The sequence below is a fragment of the Pinus tabuliformis genome, chromosome 8, assembly GCF_031772625.1.
Source record: "Pinus tabuliformis cultivar Carrire ecotype Pingquan chromosome 8, CPIR1, whole genome shotgun sequence".
Classification (NCBI taxonomy): domain Eukaryota; kingdom Viridiplantae; phylum Streptophyta; class Pinopsida; order Pinales; family Pinaceae; genus Pinus; species Pinus tabuliformis.
This window is the reverse complement of record NC_142294.1, coordinates 1,400,166,866-1,400,180,215: the sequence shown is the minus strand read 5'-3', so window position 1 is coordinate 1,400,180,215 and position 13,350 is coordinate 1,400,166,866.

Sequence of the window (13,350 nt, the reverse complement as noted above, 5' to 3'; positions counted from 1 at the left end):
TCTTGCAATATCTCAACAAGGATTGTAGGTGGACCCCAACAAAATTGCCATCATCCAAAGGGTCCCACCTCCTCAAAAAGTGAGAGATGTCAGAAGTTTCCTAGGTTTAGCTGGGTATTATTAGAGATCCATTAAAGATTTCATCAAGCTAGCCTCTCCTTTGTTTGGCCTTTTAGGTAAAGATGTCGAGTTTATATGGTCAGAAAACTGTCAAGAAGCCCTAGATACCTTGAAGAGCAAGCTCGTGACTGCCCCAATTCTGAGAGGCCCAAATTGGGCCCTACCTTTCCACATTCACATAGATGCCTTGAAAAAAGCAATAGGAGCAACCTTGGGATGAATTGATGAAAACTTACCTTATGCCATATACTTTATAAGCAAAAACTTGTCAAAGGCAAAGTTAAACTATATGGTGACCGAGAAGGAACTCCTAGCTGTCGTGCATTCCTTAAACAAATTCAGACATTATATCACAGGATATCAAACCTTTGTGCACACTGATCATGCTGCAATTAGATATTTAATGAACAAACCGGATGTGAATGCTCGCCTTATTAGATGGTTGCTTTTACTGCAGTAGTTTGATTTAACCATTATTGATAAGCCTAGTAAAGAAAATGTTGTCGCTGACTTTTTTTCTAGAGTGAATTTTGCCTGCAGGTGAAGAAGGAATGGTGGATGACCAAATTCTGGATGAACACCTGTTTTCTATCTTAGTACTCTCTGCATGGTTTGCTGATATAGCAAACTACTTGGTTTCAGCACAATTTCCACCACATCTGTCCTCAAAATAGAAGAGCAAGATAGTGAGGAAAAGCGCCCCTTTCACCGCGATTCGGGGCAATCTCTTCAAACTTGGCCCAGATCAGATCTTGAGAAGATGTGTCAGGGAGGAGGAAGTCTTTGACATCCTCTTGACCTATCATGATGGGCCTTGTGGAGGTCATTTTGCAGCAAAAAGAACTGCCTTCAAGATACTGCAAGCATGCTACTACTGGCCTGTTACACTAAAATTTGTCACCATGACTATTTGCAGTTAGTATGGCTCCATCAACTGTCATACTATCCTCCTTGGCAAGTCTCATACCTCTGCTCCTCATGTCAAACTCCAAGAAAGAGAGAAAGTCCTTAAAAAGTCAATTAACTCTGGTTACGCAGTTTCTCTTAACCTTACCTGCGTGTACGCACCTCAAGTTCACAATACCTGCGTACTTGTACGCTCTGTCTGTAAAGGGGTGGGTGCGTACTCCTGTAAAGGTCAAAAGGCTCGAATTTTACTTCAAAAAAGTTACTTGTGGTCGAATCTAGAGCATTCTAGAAGATGGTTTGACGTGTATTGAGCGCCTCCAGATGGTTCATGCATCCCTATGAAAGAGGAACTTATCCCATCAAGAGGGGAGCTATCCCATTGAAAGAGGGGCTTATCCCATTGATGGTGGACCTGATTAACTTCCTCCAAAGCATTATAAATACAGGCATTGGGCCAGAGGGAGGGGAGGTTGAAAGCTGAACATTCCTAAGGGTAGATGCTGCTGAAATTAGGACTCCCTTTTAGAGCTTGAGAGGAGAGATTCCCATCCTTTCTTAGCTTCATTTGGAAGTGGGTGAGCTGATCAAAGTAAAGGAGAACTCTTGCTGGACCCTGGGAGGGACCTGCACAACACCAAGGCACTGGTTGTAATGGTTTCTTTTGTTTCCAATTAATACAATTAAGTTCATTTTTCTCAACAAGTTGTTATATATAATTTGTTTCATATACTCCTTGGTCTTTATGATGAATATGTTTTATTATATGAGTTATTCAGGTGCTATGTAATCGTTTGCTTGCTAGTGAATGCAGGTTTCAAAGAGAAGGAGGAGCTCATCTGGATCGGAGAGGCTGGACTGCTACAAACAGCGTTGGACTAAAGGTATGCTTTAAACACCTGGTTGCTTGTATTTTAAATGCATATTTAGGGAAAGATAGTGCTTAATTGTCTTGTTTGTCACTAGAAAGCCTTAGCTTCTAGGGAGGTCGGTTTTGTCCGCAAAATTGACTCTTTCCACATGACAAAATGGCGACCATACTGGGGAATCCATGGATTTGATTGATTTCTCTTTTGATTGATACTTTGATTTGAGAAAAGTCGATTTCTTTCTGGTTTTTGACTGATTGACTGTGAATTTGGGTGGAATAGCTTAGGGTTAAGTTAGATTTTATTTTTCTTGGTTTTGCTAGCAGTACACACCCTCTGCGTTAAGCACAGTGCGTACCTGTACGCACTGCAGCTTTGTACACAGAGCGTGGCCGCACCTGTGCAAACAGGATGCCTGCATACCCTGTCAAAAGTTGAGAAAATTCCAATTTTTTCCTTTTTGCCTCTTAGATTTTGTTTATAATTTGTTTTTTGCTGCCCAGATCCACTGGTTACCTGTCAAAAGTTTTCATCTCAGCTTTTTTCATTAGTATCAAGGGTTTTAGTGAAGTTCATAGAAGTTCTAGCCCTAGGTTTGATCTTTGCATTGGTCCTGTAGTGACTTTGGCTTTAGAAGTTGTAAAACCTTGGATATCCCTGGTCTTTTCAGTCTTCTTAGAAGTCGGACCTGTCGTAAAATCCACCTTTGCAAGAAACCTACTTTTGTGTTGTCTCTTTGCGGAATTTCGAGTAAGCTTGTTGGTTAAGTTGTGAATTTCATTCTTAAGAAAAGGAACAAAAGATTTTGATTTTTGTTTTTGACTGGTTTATGATTCTGCATGAACTAGTCCTTGGTTGAATTGTAACTGAGTAAAACATCCTGGAATTATACTTTGTAGGCTTTTACCTCATTAGATTTGCTTTTAGGTAAATTTCTCTTAGATTTACTTTTAGGTAAAATCGATTTGATTGTCATAGATTTTTTAAAATTGATTTTTGTTAAGTAGTTTTACATGCTTTGTTAATATAGGAAAAAATACAAAAATCTCTTTTGAAGAAAAGTTTGTTTTAGTAGCATTTGAAGTCTTTGAAAAGAGAAAGGAATTTTCGTGAAATAATTAGTGGTCATGTGTTGTATGCTTTGGAAAAGATAAAGAGATTGTTTCTTTGATTTTCATTGCCCAGAAAGTTGTCTTTATATCAATTTTGCATTCTCCAACTCTCTTAGCTAGGGAATTCATTGAAAAGGAAAGATAGTATAAATCATCTTAGGTGCATCTTTTTAGTGGATTTGAGTCGAGTCTACACACCATCAGTTTCATCTCCACTACCTTTTGTCCTAAAGAAAAGCCATAAAATTAACGCTTAAAGTAAAATTTACTTAGTAACTTTTTATTTACTAGGGCTCTGAAACACCAATATAGATCAGGCTAGTGTCTTGGAGTAGGAGAGTAATTAACTCTCCAAGACAGCAAAACCAAACAAGTAGCTCATCTTGTGGTAGGATAAATCCAACTGTTACATTTATGCTTTGGGAAAGCTCCTCTTAAAGGAGAAGCACGAGATCGTGTCCGAACCAGTGAGGGGATCAATCCTCCTTCATTGGGAACGACGCCAGATACGCACGTACTACAAACGGTAAACCTCGGATTATTGTCGAGGAGCCTGGGGTCACTTGTCGGTAAACCTTGGATTATTGTGAAGGAGCCGGCAAGGGGATTGAGCTTGATACTCTGCCCTTGCATGCTATCAGATCGTAGACTGTTCCCCCAGGTATATTTGTTGCTGTTGGTGACCTTAGTGACCATTATATTTAGGGTTCTACCCAAGGTGACGGTGGAGGGAAGATCCCACTGTACTTGGAGCAGACGTCGGCTAGACTCACTTGGATTTTCCGGGGGGTTCACTTCACTCAAGACGGTTAAAGTGGAGGAACTTGTGCCGGTCTATTCATTAAGCAGGTTGCCGGGGTAACTGTTCCACCCGCCACTTCTGTACTGAATTCGGCGATGTTGGATTTCATCACCAACTAGTGTTTTCGGTCCAGAAGGCTACTGTTTGTGTATGGTTTGACGCCCTAGATTCTTTAGGCGTGTGATTCAAATTTGTTTGGTTCTTTAGAGACTTTAGGCGGTTTGCTTTGAGATTTTACTTTGTTTGCGTGTGCAGTAGTTAAAAGTTTTTAGCTGTGGCTGAATTACCGAGACAGTCCCGTAGACTTCGGGGCCAGTCTCCTGAGATTGTAACCGTGGCTGATTTGTTGAGGAAGTCCCGTAGACTTCGGGGCCAACCTCCTGAAGACGTCCCAGGTCATTACGAAGGTTTGAAAGTCCTTGTAACTCCTAGTGGCAGTAAAGTAGGTTCACCTGAAGAAGGAGAGTCTTCGTTGGTAGTTCATCCTGATTACCAAAGTCTAGAAACAGGTTATAATCCCGAAGCTATTGCAGTTTCCGAGCTTGCTGGTAGTTTTTCATCTACTAGTGATATAGGCGAAGAACCTGAGATATCTGAACCTGTTACTCCAACTTCTAGTGCTCCTGATTCACCTAGGGTAGAAAGAGTCATCACCGAAAATCTTCCTTCTGGTTTGATAACTATTGAAGAACTTGCTCCAGAAGAAGAAATAGGCGTCCCTATCCCTGAAAATCAACCTACTATTGATCTAAGAGAGCGTGAATCCATTTTTTACAGTCCACCTAGAAGTACTACTTGGTATCTTTCTTTAACTAATTATTTGGACAACTCAGGGTCAAGTTTTTCTCCACCTCGTGCTCCTTATCCACCTGGAGGTATTTATACTCCTGTAAATATGTCAGGTCAGTCGTCCATGTTTACTAAATCTCCTGAATATTTTTTGTACGGCGGTCCTTCTATTCCCTCTGGGTATCAGTCACTTTCTGGTACTTTTGCAGGAGCACCTCCTCAACCCATTGAACATGGGTTATTAACTGGAAACAATGGTAATAAACCGTTGGGCGTAGGAGACATTTACATGATGTTAGGTTCAATTCCCAATTCTCAACCTCAAGGTGGCCAGTTACCGCCTGGGGGGCAGCCTCAATTAACGCCTGGGGGGCAACCTCAAGGTACACAAATTGTGTCTGGGGGGCAACCTCAAGGACAGTATGTACCCGTGGTGCAATACATTCCTCAAGGTCAACCCCAGCCTCAATATGTACCCCAAGGTCAACCTCAGTATCAATTTATACCTCAAGGTCAACCCCAGTATCAGTACTTACCTCAAGGGTATCTACCCCAAGGTCAGTACTCTAGTCAAGGTTATCAACCACCCCAAGGTCAATCTTATGTTCAAGGTACGAGAAATGTACCTTTCAATTATCAATCCTACCCTCAATCCGGTTATGGATCTCAATATCCTCAACCTGTCACGGGTCAATACCCCGTAATGAATATAGTGTGGGATCCATCGCAAGTTCAACATGTATTGTAGCCAAGTGTACAGTTGTCATCTCAAACTGGACAACCCTTAGTTTCTGGTTCACCCCAGCAACCAGTCCAGTCTAATGTTCAAACTTCTGTACCTTCGGTAGTTTCTCAGTCTGGGCCTATTGCACCTAGTACTCCATCTCAAATGACTGCTGCAACTACCGCAACATCTGTTCAATCTACCCCGCTTACTTCTGGAGTATCGACAGCTCCGGTTTCTACTGTCTCTGTAACTACTCCTCAGACATCATTACCATTGTCTGGATCCACGATTCAAACTACGGTTCAGATGCCTGTAGGACAACCTGGTTTAAGTACGGTTGTCACAAGTCAACCACAATTCACTTATCAACCGTACCAATACGGTCCTGCTGTCCAGCAGCCAGTTTACCAATATCAACCGTATCCTAGGTACACTTATCAACAACCACAATAACCCCATTAAGGTCCGGTTAATCCTGGTTTTCCGGGAGGCTACAATATCCCGAATGCGATTCCTATTCCGAGTTATCCTGGATATCCTCCTCCTGGGACTGGTCTCGTGACCTAGAGCTTTAGGGATCCTAATCGGCAATTACCGTTTATCGCAACTTTGGATTTACCAGACTTGTCGCGCCTAACGAACGATCCAATAAATTATCTTCTGTTTTGGCCGCCAATGCCAAATAAGTTGCCCAGTGACATACCCAAGTTCGAAGGTAAGTCTGGAGAGGACCCGTCGAATCATGTGATGACTTACCACCTCTGGTGTGCCTCTAATTCCATCTCGGATGATTCGATCCGCTTACATCTTTTCCAGTGTACTCTCATTGGTCTCGCGGCCAAGTGGTAAATTGAGTTACCACGGGCCTCTTTTTATAATTTTAGCCAGTTAGCTACCTCGTTCTTAACTCATTTTCAGTTGCTGGTCAGATATGATAATGGCACGAAGTTACTAACTTCATTAAAACAATCGCCGTCCACGTATATTTCTGATCATATTCATGAATGGAGACGTCGAAGACGATTAGTGAAAGTTTTTATCCCGGACCAAATCTTAGCTGAATGGTTTGTTAAATCACTGTTACCGAAGATTACTGAAGACGTAGCTAAGGCCGGAGTAGTTACTGAGGAGCAAGTGATTGCTCAAGCGCAGTACCATGACTTAGTTTATACTCAGTCAGGTACGTTACACGAAAAGATCCCAGATCCTCCTAAGTCAAATCAAATCGCCGCTGCTCCTTCGGGGTCTCATGCCGCTGATGGCATGATTGGTACGGTGAATACTAAAAGCAAGAAGAAGTCCTCAAAAAATTCTTCGCCTATTATAACCTTACCAGACTCCCCGACAGGAGATTCTTCTGCTGAAGTTTCCGCTGATATTCACGCTGTAGAGTCATCTACGGCTAAATCAAAATCCGGTGGGAAAAAGAAAGGTAAGAAGAAGAATAAAGCAGACAAAACTCCAAAGGAGAAAACTGAAAAGTTGGAAACCAATGACGAAAAACGCAAACCTCGATATCCTTGTCTTATTTGTGAAGAGGATCATTTTACAAGAGATTGCCCTCATCGGGCAGATGTTGTGAAAATCGTCAAGGGCTCCCCAACTCCTGCTGTTTTGAAAGATCCATTTCCAAAGCAGGAGAGTAAAATGATAGGTTCTTCCTCGAGTGCCAGTGAAGAACTCATATTGACTCGATCGCAAGATTATGGTAGTAAAAGCCCTGTTGATGGCAAAGAAGCAGAATCTTCTCATTCTAATCCATCAACCTCAGCTCCCGGTTCCGATCCACTACAGATCGAGAAACCTAACCCGGACTTAGTAATCAAATCGCCCGCCAAGGGTGTACTTCGAAGGTCTGCTTTCAATCCACATGCGAGAGCGGCCCAGAATTACAACATTGTTGAGGATTTAGCTGTTTCACCCTCAGCAATGTCGGCTTTGGAAGTGCTGCAATCATGCCCAGCACAACGCAAATTACTTTTGTCGGCTATAGGAGCTGTTGATGTTCAGGACCTGAACCTAATAATCTTTGATCTAGAAAATAGTACACCACGTTTACCTCATCAAATGGCTTTCCAGATCCCAGTGATAGTCAAAAACAGGCCTATTCATCGGACTGTAATTGATGAGGGAGCTTCCACATGTATTATGTTGATACAGTGCTAGAGATCGCTTGGTTCTCCTTCACTAAATCAATCCCCGACAATTCTTAAGGCCTTTGATGGCCGTGGGTTTCATCCGTTTAGCATTCTACAGGATTTGCCTATAGGGGTTGAAGGAAAAACCATTAGTCTAGATGTGGAGGTGGCTGATGCCCCTCTAGACTACAACCTTCTCTTGGGTCGCAGTTGGTCTTACGCTATGACGGCGGTCATTTCGTCGGTCTTCTGAGTAATAAAGTTTCCATATAATGGCAAGATCATAACAATAGACTAGCTGGCTTACTTTTCATCCGACCCAGCCTCTTCAGAGAGTATCCAGCATGTCGGTAAAACGACTATCCCTTATAAGGATGTTGGAGTAGGATTAGTTAAAGATGCCGGTTTACTGGGAACTTTTCCTTTTCCTCCAATCAACGCCTTGTCTTCGTTTGCATCCATTCATATGATTACATTAGACACCATTGTTTATGACGATCCTTGGATCGTTCCTTCTGAATCTGAGATAGACTCATTTGGTGATGCTATGCCTTTGAGTCCATATGAAATTGCCTATGAAGCCGTGCAGTCTTTTACCGACCCGTGTTCAACCAAAATCGACCAAATGAATGTGGTCCGTGAGGAATCATTTTTCACGTCAACCTCGGAGTTAATAGCATTTCCCGAAGTTGTGTCATCTGACGAGCAACTTCGTGAAGTCCTGTGTGTAGACAATTTACCATGGGAAGATCTCCATCACAGATCTTCGTTTCTACCTGAGGATGATCGTTTTGAAAATGATTTCTCATCTATCTTTACAGCTGAATATGTCAAAGAAGCTCAGAATCCAATGAAACATCCTGATTCAGAGCTGAATCTGGGAAACATTTCTCGAACTATTCCCATTGACATTTCAGTCAAGCCTGGAATTGTTGAGCACATTCATATAGGTGCCTCGTGTTCAGAGGACGAAATTCAGATACACAAGGCCCTATTTCAAGAATTCCGCGACGTGTTTGCCTGGTCCTATGAGGAAATGCCAGGAATTGATCCCGCGATTGTTGTCCATGAGATCAAGACTTACCCGGACGCTAAACCCGTCCGGCAACGTTTGCGTCAGATTCACCCACGAAAAGCGGCTGCAATTAAAGCAGAAGTCGAGAAGCTGTTGAAAGCAGGTTTCATTTATCCGATCCCGTTAACAGATTGGGTATCGAATATTGTTCCGGTTAACAAAAAATAGGGAACAATAAGAATATGTATCGACTATAGGGATATCAATCGAGCTTGTCCCAAGGACAACTATCCAACACCCTATATCGATCAAATAATTGATGATTGTGCCGGCAGTGAAATATTTTCCTTTATGGACGGTTTTTCCGGTTACAACCAAATCAATATTCTACCTGCCGATCAACCAAAAACGGCTTTCATTTATCCATGGGGGACATTTGCTTATTGCAAATTACCTCTTGGGCTTAAGAATTGCCGGAGCCACTTTTCAAAGGGCGATGTCTTATGCGTTTCATGACATCAAACACATTGTGCAACCATATCTCGATGATTTGCCTGTTCATTCATTACGTCGAGCTGACCACCTTGTCCATTTACGAGCAATCTACATGAGGTGTAGGCATTATCGTATTTGGTTGAACCCACACAAATGTGTCTTCTGTATAGAAGTAGGACGATTGCTGGGATTTGTAGTTTCAAAAGCTGGCATTCGCGTCGATCCCTCGAAGGTAGAAGCTATCATCAAATTGCCTCATCCTTCGAGTCTTCGTCAACTCCAAAGTTTGCAAGGGAAAGCAAACTTTTTACGACGATTCATTCCTAACTACGCCGAGGTTACAAAGAGTTTTACCCGGTTGTTGAAACAGAACGCTATATTCTCTTGGGATGAGATAGCTCAAAAATCTTTTGATGCACTCAAGCACGCGTTGACCCATGCACCGTTGCTGCATCCTCCCAACTACAACCAGGATTACTTTTTGTACATCGCCGCCGCTCATTCCACCATTGGAAAGGTCTTAGTACAGGAAGATGAATTCGGAACGGAACATGTGATCTATTACCTTAGTCGGACGTTAAATCCAACTGAACTCAAGTATTCACATGTGGAGAAATTGGCATTGGTAGCCGTTCAAGCTGTCCAACGTTTTCGTCACTACATTCTACTCTGCAAAACTACAGTCATTTCGGATTGCAACCCTATGATCTACATTTTGACTAAACAATTGCTAGGGGGCAAGTACTCCAAATGGATTGTTATCCTGCAGGAGTTTGACTTGGAGTTTGAGAAATCTAAGTCTAAGAAATCTTTAGTTTTTGCAGAGTTAATGTGTGACTTCCCGCGTGCTGACACAGAAACTGTGGCAGAGGAACCCATTGCGGACGAATATTTGTTTCTCATCAGCACTTTAGATCCGTGGTATGAGGATATCATCGTCTATCTCCAGACCCAATCCTTTCGGCCCGAAGTTTCAAAGTCGGAACGTCGAAAAATTCGATTCCAGTCCCAACAGTACAAAATTATTGGAGATACTCTTTATCGCCGTGGGGCGGACTTAGTTTTTCGACGTTGCTTGACTCACAAAGAAGCTGAAAGGGTTCTGAATGACTGTCACTCTGGAGCGTGTGGCGGTCATATGTCTGGGTATGCCACAGCCCAAAAGATATTGCGCGCTGGCTACTTCTGGCCGTCCTTGTTTAAAGATTGTATTACTGCGGTCCGGAAATGCCACAACTGTCAAGTGTTTGATCGCAAGATGCACGCGCCACCTGCTCCTCTCCACCCTATAATTGCCGTTGGTCCTTTTGCCAAATGGGGTATCGATTTTATTACATGTAACCCTCACTTGGCCGGGGGGCATGCGTATATCATCCTTGCGGTAGATTATTTTACTAAGTGGGCCGAGGCGATGCCTACATTCGAGGCAGACGGCAAGACAACTGCAATTTTTGTATTCAATCACATTATTGCTAGGTTTGGAGTCCCACAAGCAATAATCACTGACCATGGGCGCCATTTTCGAAACGTTATGATGACATAACTTACAGGCTAGCTTGGTTTGCGTCACGATAGCTCAACTCCTTATTATCCACAAGCGAATGGCCTGGTTGAGTCCATCAACAAAGTTTTAGTTATCATGATCTGACGAATCATTGGTATTCATCGGTCGAATTGGCACAACATGTTATTTTCCGCACTTTTGGCGTACCGAACCTCAGTGAAAACATCAACAGGGTTCACTCCTTTCCAACTAGTTTATGGTTTGGAAGCTGTGCTGCCCATTGAATGCGAAATCCCATCACTTCAAATGGCCATCGAGTTACTTCCAGCTACTTCCGAAGAGGAGAAGCATTTATTATACTTAGCTCAATTAGATGAGACTCGACGTGATGCTGCATTGGCGATCGAGACTCACGCAAAACGTATGAAAGCTCAGTATGATCGAAATGTGACCCCTCGAAATGTTTCGGAAGGAGACCTAGTGCTATTATATGATCAAGCTAAAGATAAATTAGGTGCTGGAAAATTCGTCCTATGTGGCATGGGCCCTATATTGTCAAGCGAAAGCTAGCAAAAGGGGCCTATGAGCTGGTAGACTTTGACGGGGACTCTTTGGGTAAACCCAGAAATGGACTTTACCTAAAGAGGTATTATGCTTAAATGATGGGTATGGAGATTTTAGTTAGATTAGATTTTTTCTTTCTAGCTGGTGTGTTTGTTAGTTTAGACAGTGTGCTTAGCTTAGAAAGTGTGTTTTTCGTCGTTATTATGCTTATCTTGGTTTTACGCTTGATGTTTGCAGATGTCGATGCCTCTCCAAACATACATTGCATTTGTTGATGGTGCTTGTCGTAGTACACAGAATATCTCTTCCGCAGCTTGGGTTATCTATTCGCCCTCTGACGAGTTAGTTTCTATGCATGGGGTAAGCCTCAGTCAAACAACAAACAACATTGCCGAGTACAATGCAGTGATTGAGTTATTGTCTGAATCTATTTTGTTTGGGATTCGGAGTTTGATAGTGAGGTTAGATTTTGAACTCGTTGTATTACAACTTAATAGAGTGTATGCCATTAGAAATCCAGTGTTATTAAGGTTATTTTTGAGAGTGCATCTCTTGGAACGTGAATTTGATTACATTTAATATCAGCATATTCCAAGGTCTTTAAATACATTAGCAGATGCAATTGCTTCTCGAATGTTAAATAGACATTTGCAATAATCATACATGTAAATTTAAAAACATTTCATCACACATGTTTAACAAGATAAGCCGGTAATAATGATATATATAGATAGGAGTGTGTCAAAAAATACATCGTCTTCGATCATAGGTTGAAAAACACCTTATGATCGGCAAAAATGATAAGTACAAAAAACAAAATGTCACATGTGTCTACAATAACGACCATCCAATCACTGGTGATGCTCTCTATACGACACCACTGCACAAGCCACCCTACACAAGAACCTCCTAAACGGTCCTGGGACTGCGACTACATAGCACTGAAGCCTGATAGGAATATCATCTACAGTAGTCTCTGGTATGTCTACTGTAAGATGCTCTAGGTCTTGTTCCAACTCAGCTAGGGTCTCTGTGGCCTCGTCCCGTGGGGCCGGTGCCGCTGCAACTGGTAGTCTTCTCTCGAAAGGCCGGAGATTGGCTGGACGACATGGACCTACATCTGCATTTTGAAAATTATTACTGTCAGTTTTGAGACGATATAAAAAACAAAAAAAAAATAGGTAATTTAAAAACTTGTGAAAAATGAATTACCTGTGTCATCCCATTGTTCTCCCGGTGGAAGAACCATGTCCGGATCTCCACGAAAATCAACTCCGGCATAAGGAAAATCATGTATAGAAAAGATCTGGTCCTCCAACCAGTGAAAGTACTCCGGAGTAAATCGGACAACCTCCGTGCCCTCATCAGGATGACGGGCCATAACCGCAACCCATCGCATCAATTTAGGCTCTCGGGGAGGCCCAACCTCAACAGTGAGCTGCTGTGGGATCAGCATCGGAACCCTCTCTAGGGAAAAACTCACAACTAAAGGCCCATAACCAAAAGTCTTTAGCTGTCCGTTTTTGGTTCTAGTCAGTTGGCCCTTTAAGTTGGCCAACACAGCATCACACCAGTTGAAAATGGTGCCTCGATAGCAATCAATCGCCATCCGCATCTGGGATCCAGTGGCAATGTGTAAAGCGGTAGCCCCGCAAAGTCTGGTAACTGTAAAAGCAATCACCATAAGTTCAGGTCGGGATATAGTTTTGATCTCTATCCCCTTCTCCTGAGACTGAGTGTTACACCACTCTTGTCGGAGACTAGCAATGGACTGGCCACTCGGCCTAGTCCCAAACAGAGTCAAGTGTTCGCCTCTCTTGGAAAAACCAGTGAGGAAGTAGATATCTGAGGGCTCTATCTCGAGCTGGTGCCCTCCAATGTAAAAGCACTGGTCCTGGATGTTTCATCTCTCTACCAGCCACTCTAAAAAGCGCACCTAGGCCCTCATGCTAGGTATGGCCCAGTATTTGTAAAGGCCGCATGCCTTCAAAGCATCAATGGACGGTTGATGATTAATGGCGGCCAAATCAACATCTTCGTGCTCTCTCTCGTGCCAATCAAGCATGGTGGGCAATCTACACACCAGAAAACATCCATTAGAATCCATAAAATCAAAATTTATTGGTCCAATTTGGAGAATTTGGGGTTTGTAAATCCTTTGTGCGGAGTACGTACCCCGCCTTTAGGAACAGAGCGTGGGTACGCGGGTTCCTTTAAGGCAAGGTGCATACGCCCGCCATTTTCCCAACTGAGAAAATGTCGGGGTACACGGGTCACCAGAGAAGCACCTGCGTACCCCGAAAGGTGGA